An 8,769-nucleotide genomic window follows, 5' to 3' on the forward strand; every position below is an offset into this window, starting at 1 on the left:
TAGAGATGGGGTTTCACCGTGTTGGTCAGGATGGTCTCAAACTCCTCACTTCATGATCCACCTGCCTCAGGCTCCCGAGGTGCTGGGATTACAGGCGTGAGCCACTGCGCCCGGCCTCCCAAATTATTTTGAATAACATGAGCATAATATATTTGGTATCAATCTTTAAGAGACTTGTCTTAGTATAGAGGTGTCTGGTTACTAATGGGAATAACGTCAGGTTACCCCTGGGCCCTTGGGGGAATCCCTGATCATCCTCCTTTTTTTTTTTTTTTTTGAGATGGAGTCTCTCTCTCTCGTCCAGCCTAGAGTGCAGTGGCTCGATCTCAGCTCACTGCAACCTCTGCCTCCCAGGTTCAAGTGATTCTCCTGCCTCAGCCTCCTAAGTAGCTGGGACTACAGGAGCGTGCCACCATGCCCAGCTAATTTTTGTATTTGTAGTAGAGATGGGGTTTCACCATATTGGCCAGGCTGGTCTCAAACTCCTGATCTCGTGATCCGCCCGCCTTGGCCTCCCAAAGTGCTGGGATTACAGGCATGAGCCACCACACCCAGCCTTCCTTTCTTTCTATTAAAAAACAAACAAACAAACAAACAAACCTCTCATTGTAAAACAGTATTGTTTGGGACCATGCACTGTTGAAAAGACCTAATCATGGAACATTCATTTATCTTTTTTTTCAGGTTAGTAACGGCCAACCTTATATGTGCCTTTAATGTTTTAATTTTGGCCTTAAAATAACAGCTTAGGACATGTAAGTAGCTATGTCCATTAGGCTTTCTAGGTCTCATAAGGGGAATTTGGTAGAAAATATATTTCACCCAGCAATTAAAGTTTTCTTCCAGGACCAGGAGCGGTGGCTCACACCTGTAATCCAGCACTTTGGGAGGCTGAAGCGGGCAGATTGCCTGAGGTCAGGAGTTCGAGACCAGTCTGGCCAATGTGGTGAAACCCCATCTCTATTAAAAATACAAAAAAATTAGCCAGGCGTGGTGGTGCACACCTGTAATCCAAGCTACTAGGGAGGCTGAGGCAGGGAATTGCTTGAATCAGTGAGGTAGAGGTTGCAATGAGCCGAGATCGGGCCACTGCACTCCAGCCTGGGTGACAGATCAAGATTTCATCTCAAAAAAAAAAAAAAAGTTTTCTTCTGGATAAAGACAAAACTCGCTTTGCTCTCACCAAAGGCAGAGGAGCCCTGACATACACAGCAGAAAGAAAGAACCTTTAGGATAATTTGTATCAGTCTTACGGGTTAGAGACAAAAAGAAAGCAAATGCAAGTCTATGAATGCAGACGGATCAAAAAGGACAATAAATTTTCATGGGAGGACAGAATTCAAAGGGGGTAAAATGCAAAGAAGTGCAAACATAACAAGATGGTTATTACTAGTTAGAAAAATGAAGATCTCCAGACATTGCAAATGAGGATTCCCATACTGCACAGCCTGGACCGAAGCCCTGCCAACTTCACAAGCCTCCTGTCAGGGAGGGCCACAGTGAACTAGATCTACTTGGTGTGGACTTTGAAGTCCTCACCTCTGCTTGTCACCCATCAGGCCATCAGGATGAACTGATAAATCAGCCGAAGGGAGCAAAGTCACAGTGGGTGATGAGAATTGTTATGGAGATTTATAAGTGGAAGAATGAGAGGAAAGGGAGAGACTCGGTGATGGAAAAGAAAACCTTAAGCCTTAAAATGGTGAGGATCGTATCAAGAGTTTTATTCTTTGACCATTGTTTATTATCTTTTATTTTTATTTTTTTTGAGACGAAGTTTCGCTCTTTTTGCCCAGGCTGGAGTGCAATGGTATAATCTCGGCTTACTGCAACCTCCACCTCCTGGGTTCAAGCGATTCTCCTGCCTCAGCCTCCCGAGTAGCTGGGATTACGGGAATGCGCCACCACGCCTGGTTAATTTTGTATTCTTAATAGAGACGGGGTCAGGCTGCTCTCAAAATCTTGGTCAGGCTGGTCTCGAAATCCCAACCTCAGGTGATCTGCCCACCCCGGCCTCCCAAAGTGCTGAGATTACAGGTGTTAGCCACCGTACCCGGCCTATTATCTTTTAACTTATACTCTTTCAAAATATTCCAATTTTTAGTATATACCCTAGAGGTGTTTCAGTGAGAGTAGAGGAGGTGGCTTTCTAGGTACCAAGAGAATCCTGCAACCACAGAAACATGTACCAAAATCCAGGAGGTCATATGCATCCCCGTGAGCTGAGCTGGACAACGATGGAGTCCAGGGTGTTCCCTTGAATCCCCATGAAACTGAGGCCCTAGGAGGTCATGGGCATTTGCCATGCACCATTCTAGGTCTTACTGGTGCTGGACATCTCCAAGCTAAACTGAAGTGGTTCTTGCTGCCAGCCAGAGGGCCTGGATGTCTCGCCAACAAGCCCTTCCTTATTTCACTGATCTGCCATTTTTAATGTCCAGTCATCATGCTTGGAATGCCTAGTTGTAGTCCCCATGACAACACATCCATGTGGCCACACATCCTGCACTCACCATGGATGGCCTCTTGGAACGTCTCCTGAAGGAGTCTCGGAACACACACAGCTGGAGGGATGGGCACTGCTGGCAAAAGTAATCTAATGTGTCCCTCAAGGTGAACAAAAATCTTTGAAGAGATTAGTTGATTAACAAACAAGTGCTGGGTGCAGTGGCTCACGCCTGTAATCCCAGCACTTTGGGAGGCCGAGGCAGGCGGATCACGAGGTCAGGAGTTCGAGACCAGCTGGGCCAACATGGTGAAACCCTGTCTCTACTAAAAATACAAAAATTAGCTGGGCATGGTGGTGCGTGCCTGTAATCCCAGCTACTTGGGAGGCTGAGGCAGGAGAATTGCTTGAGCCCGTGAGGCGGAGGTTGCAGTGAGCCGAGATTGAGCCACTGCACTCCAGCCTGGGCGACAGAGTGAGACTCTGTCTCAAAAAAAAAAAAAAAAAAAGTTACAGTAGCCAATAAGTACTGATCAGGTGCAGTCCTGGGAGGGACAGTAAAACAAAAGGTGAAACAGAAGCAGCAAGAGTCCAAAGGCTGAATAATCAGGGTGTTCCATCCAAATAAATTAATTGTAAACATTACAAAAACAGCAGCCAAATGGAAAGCAATCACAATCACTTGCTCAAATAATGTGAGTGATTTAAAAGGTCCTCCCCCAAAACTTTCATAGAATAGATCTGGGGAAAGCAGTGATAGTCAATCAGGGGTCTGGGGCTGCCACAGCACTCACCAGGAGTGAAGGGGAACTGAAACCAATGAAGCATACAAACCTCTGTCTGAGTCATGGCACCAGAAATGTTGACGGCTGTTGTAATACTGTGGTTTTTGACTTCTTCATTTAAAAGAATTTAAATAAGAAACATGCAGCAAAGGAGAAGTACAAAGCAATTTATTACAAAGGAAAAATACTATTTTGAAAGTTAAGTGCAAAATAAACTGTATACCCTGAGAGAGAGGATTCAGGGCGGGCTGCGCCTATGGATGAGACAGCATTGATTACTGCTGGAGAAACTCCCTTTATGGGAGTCTTACATGATTATTCGTAGGAGGTGGGTGGGAAGAGGGGTTACTAGTAAGCATGCTCTGGGTGGTCTTCTGGGTGCACATGTGCAGTAGCTGTACATGCATGTTCATACATCTGATGACTCGTTAGCATCTTAAATCTCCACCCAGGGCTGTATTTTTTCACTATTGTCATGAGCAAAGGGTCAGTCAGAAAAGGTGAAATCAAAACGCACATGTTCTGTACAGGGTAAATTCCCTATTGGAGATAGCTTTGCTTGAATGAACTGGACTACGATGCAAATACTAGAGCTTACTGTGTTGATTCTGTGGTCATCACCGTCACTGTGCCCCAAGCACATGGTTACTTTTTTCATTACCTATCCTTCCTCAATTCCAACACCTGCCTGAGCTTACACAGGCAAATAAATGGCTGTCATTTCAGCACCTCCTTAGAGCTTATTCAGTGCAGGCTTTGCTATCCCTCAGAGGAGAAGTTTTCCAAACATGATTTTATTTTGTAAAGATTCTGTTTTTTCAGCCTGCAGAGCTGAGACATTGATCATTTTATTCTCAAATATTTAGAGACTTTCTTATAATAAGATTTTCACATCTTGGTAACAAATTTCACTTACAAAATTTGCCAGAATAGACAAAAGGAGAGAGACAGCAGGAGGGATCACTAAGATTTTTCTTTCCTGTGGCGTATTTCACTGTTCCTGCTTCTTTTTTCACTTCCCTGGGCCTGGAGGAAGGACAGCTCCCTTGGACCATGAAAGAAAAATGGTGATATGGAAACATCTGTCTTTATCGCCTCCCCTAACCTTTTCACTTCTGCTCTGGCTGTGCCCATTCTCCCTCCCATCCCCTGGCCCATAAGCCTTTTCCTTCTCCCAACCTCACCGAGAGCCCAGACTCTCCCCTAGAGCTGGCTCCTCAGTGGGAAATCAGTCATTACCGGCTAGAGGGTAGAAGAGGAGAGAGAGAGGCCAGAGCCTGGGGCTGGGGAAGAAGGTGCAGCAGGAAGGAAGGAGGTTAGAACAAGAAAAACTTCCAAATAAGGGGTGATGTGTGAGTACTCAGAGGGTGACTAAGGACATCCCCAGCATCTCCATTGAGGAGGGAGGAAGGGGGCCTTGGGTCCTGGGGCAGAGAGGGGGGCAGGGTCTGGATGAGATGCCCCCACCCTCAACCCTGGTCCTCTGAAAACACCTCACCCAGTCACACTGAGGAGCCCCTCCAGGTAGGTGTATCTCAGCTCCTCTCTGGAAGGACCCCCACAGCTGCCCAGCCCTGGTATGTCTCATCTCTCTGGGTCTGATCCCCTTGAGTCTTGAGTCCAGAGTTGGCTCCGTCCCTTCCTGCAGCCAGGTCAGAGTGAGGTTGGCAGGTGAGAAGCCAGGTGCTCTGCATGGCAAGGTGTGGTTGCCCTCAGGGTCCTCCTTATCAGTGACCACAACTCTGGGGAGGGAGGCACTCAATATAGGAGAGAGAGAGCAGAGAGGTGGAGTGAAGGTGGGACACACTTTGGCCTCCCCCTCCTCTCCTAGTCTTCCTCCACATGCCAGTGACTTCCCCTCTCCAACTCCAGGTCCTCTAAGAGCCACAGCAGAAGGGGAGACCTGGGTCGCCACCATTCTTTGAAGAAGTCTTTCTTTCCATAAGTGTATCTACCTCCATTCCCACTGCAGCTTTAGGGTCTGCCTCAGTGCAGAGCGCTGGGTATGTACAGAGCATAGGGGTACATGAGGGTGATTCTGGAAGGTTCTTCCTTTGCACATATCTGCATGGCTCAGTTTCTCTCCTCTTCAAGTCTGTTCAAATGGCACCTTCATGAGGCCCACCGTGACCACCCTACTTAAAATGCCACCTGTATTACCTTGCATTGATTGTCAACTTTCAACTTTGTATTTTCTTTTTTTTTTTTTTTGAGACCAAGTCTTGCTCGGTCGCCAGGCTGGAGTGCAGTGGCACTATCTCGGCTCACTGCAACCTCTGCTTCCTGGGTTCAAGCGATTCTCCTGCCTCAGCCTCCCGAGCAGCTGGGACTACAAGTGCGCGCCGCCATGCCCAGTTAATTTTTTTTTTTTTTTTTTTTTGAGACGGAGTCTTGTTCTGTCGCCCAGGCTAGAGTGCAGTGGCGCGATCTCGGCTCACTGCAAGCTCTGCCTCCCGGGTTCATGCCATTCTCCTGCCTCAGCCTCCCGAGTAGCTGGGACTACAAGTGCCGGCCACCACGCCCAGCTAATTTTTTGTATTTTTAGTAGAGGCGGGGTTTCACTGTGTTAGTCAGGATGGTCTCGATCTGCTGACCTCATGATCCGCCCACCTTGGCCTCCCAAAGTGCTGGGATTACAGGTGTAAGCCACTGCACCTGGTCGACGCCCAGCTAATTTTTCTATTTTTAGTAGAGACGGAGTTTCACCATGTTGGCCAGGATGGTCTTGATCTCTTGACCTCATGATCCACCTGCCTCGGTCTCCCAAAGTGCTGGGGTTACAGGTGTGAGCCACCGCGCCTGGCCTATTTTTTCTTTTTATCACATATCACTTTGTAACTATAAAAGTCCTTTTCCAAAGACGGCCTCAACAATATCTTCCATCCCACATGCTCTTTAGCAATGTGACCCTGCCATCCCCTATCAAGAGCTGATCCTAATCCCCTTCTTTTTGGATTTGGGACTTGCTTTGGTGACTAGAACATGAGGAACGTGATGTTGCCTGACTTCTGAGGTTCCAGCATAAGATGCCTTGTGGTTCTAACTTGGCCACTTGAAATACCCAGACCCCAGATGTGGAGCCAGAAGCAGCCAGGGCACATGAAGGAATAGGTGGATGAGAACCCAAGTCACCCGGTTCACAGCCTCAGTGAGTTCCCAGTCAACAGCCAGCACCAACTGCAGCCCTGTGCAGGAGCCTCTTGAATGTGTTGGACCAGCTGGGTTCCAGATGATGGCAGCCCCAGCCTCTGTTACATGGAGCAGAAGAGCTGCCCAGCTGAGCCCAATCAGCCCACAGAATGAGAGATAATATAAAGGTTGTTTATATATTTATATATATATACAAACAATTTTTTTTTTTTTTTTTTGAGATGGAGTCTCATTCTGTCACCCAGGCTGCAGTACAATGGCATGATCTTGGCTCACTGCAACCTCTGCATTCTGGTTTCAAGTGATTCTCCTGCCTCAGCCTCCCAAGGAGCTGGGATTACAGGCGCCCACAACCACGCCTGGCTAATTTTTGTATTTTTAGTAGAAACGGGGTTTCACCATGCTGGCCAGGCTGGTCTCGAACTCCTGACCTCGTGATCTGCCCACCTCGGCCTCCCAAAGTGCTGGGATTACAGGCATAAGCCACCATGCCTGGCGTTTTTATGTCTTAAGATCATTTGTTACCCAGCAATAAATTGCTGAAACACATCCATATAATCCACTACTGTTATTATATTTTTCTTTATTGTCTGTCTTTCAGATTGTAAGCATCAGGGAGCAGGTGTTTGTCTTTTATTGATTAAATGATCACCAGGCCTAGAAAAATGCCTGGCACAGAAGCACTTACTAAATATTTGTTAAATGGATGAATAAACGCTGTGACCAGAATTTCTTAATACTGGGTCCGAGACCGGAAAGGGGCAGTTACTGGTTTGGTTTTGGTGCTTGTTTAGTCAGCTTGTGGCGCCATAACAAAATACCACCGATCGATTGGGTAAACAACAGACATTTGTTTCTCACAATTCTGGACCCTGGAAGTCTGAGGTTAGGGAACCAGCAGTTTCAGTTCCTGGTGAGGGCCCTCTTCCCGCCTGGCAGTCAGCTGCCTTCTTGCCATATCCTTAGGTGGTGAAGAGATTGGGAGCTCCAGTCTCTTCCTCTTCTTAAAAGGACACACTAATCCCATCATAGGGGCCCCAATCTCTCAACCTCTTCTGAATCTAATCACCTCCCAAGATGCCAGCAGTCTCAAGGAGTTTACTGTCATGGTGGGAGCAAAGATGCTAGAGCAGGTTGTAAAATTAGGTGTCATCCCAGTCAGTGAGGAGAGGACAGGAGTAATTCAGGGAAGGGGACCTGGATAGAGCTCACTCAGAGGATATGACAGGTCTCAGAACTCTATGGATAAATTCAAGTCTGGACAAAAATCAGTAATATTATTCTGACTAAATTCCTTTCAGTCTTCCTGAGGGATGGGCAGGCTCATTCCAGAACAAAGAAGATGCCTGGGGTGAAGAAGACTAGTCCCCAAGGGCACTGGCCCAGGACACCTAGGTTCTACTGGTCACCAATGCCCACCCAGATCTCTCCTGGGTGGAGCCTTCGTCCAAGCCTCTCACAGCCCTTGCCTGCATTCCCGCGGTGCTCACCGTGGATAACAGGGCCACAGCCAGCCTCAGAGCCAGACTGTTAAGTGAAACCACTGACCCTTGCTGAATAAACTTGCGGTTGAGATAAACTTCACATTTCAGCCTCATTAAAAAGAGTAATGGTAAATCCCAATGGCCTGCAAATCTATAAACAGTGGCTCAATTGATTAGCCAGAACATTTAGGACTGATAATGATACAGGAAAAAAGGCATTTTGGAGGTGAGAAGCAGAGGAGCCTGGAAACTGTTTCCATTGTTTGTGAAAGTCATCTGAGACTATGAATGAAAATACCCATCATCCCCTGACCCAGGAATCCAAGGTGAAAAATCTCTTTTTTTTTTTTTTTTTTGACACAGGGTCTCGCTTTGTGGCCCAGGCTGGAGGACAGTTGTAGATCAATCATGGCTCATTGCAGCCTTGACCTCCCCAGGCTCAGATGATCCTCCCACCTCAGCCTCCGGAGGAGCTCGGACTACAGGCATGAGCCACCCCACCTGGCTAATTTTTTGTATTTCTGGTGGAGAAAGGGCTTCACCATTTTGCCCAGGCTGGTCTTGAACTCCTGGGCTCAAATGATATGCCTGCCTCACCCTCCCAAAGTTCTAAGATTACAGGTGAGTCACCACACCCGGCCAACTGCCTTTATTTCTGTAAGAGAGATTTCCCGGCCGGGTGCGGTGGCTCACACCTGTAATCCCAGGACTTTGGGAGGCCGAGGCGGGTGGATCACCTGAAGTCAGGAATTTGAGACCAGCCTGGCCAACATGGTGAAACCCTGTCCCTACTAAAAATACAAAAATTAACTGAGCATGGTGGTGTGCACCTGTAATCCCAGTTACTCAGGAGGCTGAGGCAGGAGAATCCCTTGAACCAGGGAGGCGGAGGTTGCAGTGAGCC

The 8,769-nt window shown here is 47.5% G+C and overlaps 1 long non-coding RNA gene across 1 annotated transcript in view; it reads right to left on the reverse strand.

The window, feature by feature from the left end:
- Window positions 1–3,384: 3,384 nt before the first annotated feature.
- Window positions 3,385–8,769, reverse strand: part of LOC105533260 — a 7,205-nt gene continuing 1,820 nt past the window's right edge. Inside the window, exon 2 of the long non-coding RNA XR_001005096.1 lies at window positions 3,385–4,971. This is a non-coding gene — a long non-coding RNA (uncharacterized LOC105533260). The remainder of the gene's footprint in view (window positions 4,972–8,769) is intronic.

The sequence above is a fragment of the Mandrillus leucophaeus genome, unplaced genomic scaffold, assembly GCF_000951045.1.
Source record: "Mandrillus leucophaeus isolate KB7577 unplaced genomic scaffold, Mleu.le_1.0 Scaffold1234, whole genome shotgun sequence".
In the NCBI taxonomy this organism is placed as follows: Eukaryota; Metazoa; Chordata; class Mammalia; order Primates; family Cercopithecidae; genus Mandrillus; species Mandrillus leucophaeus.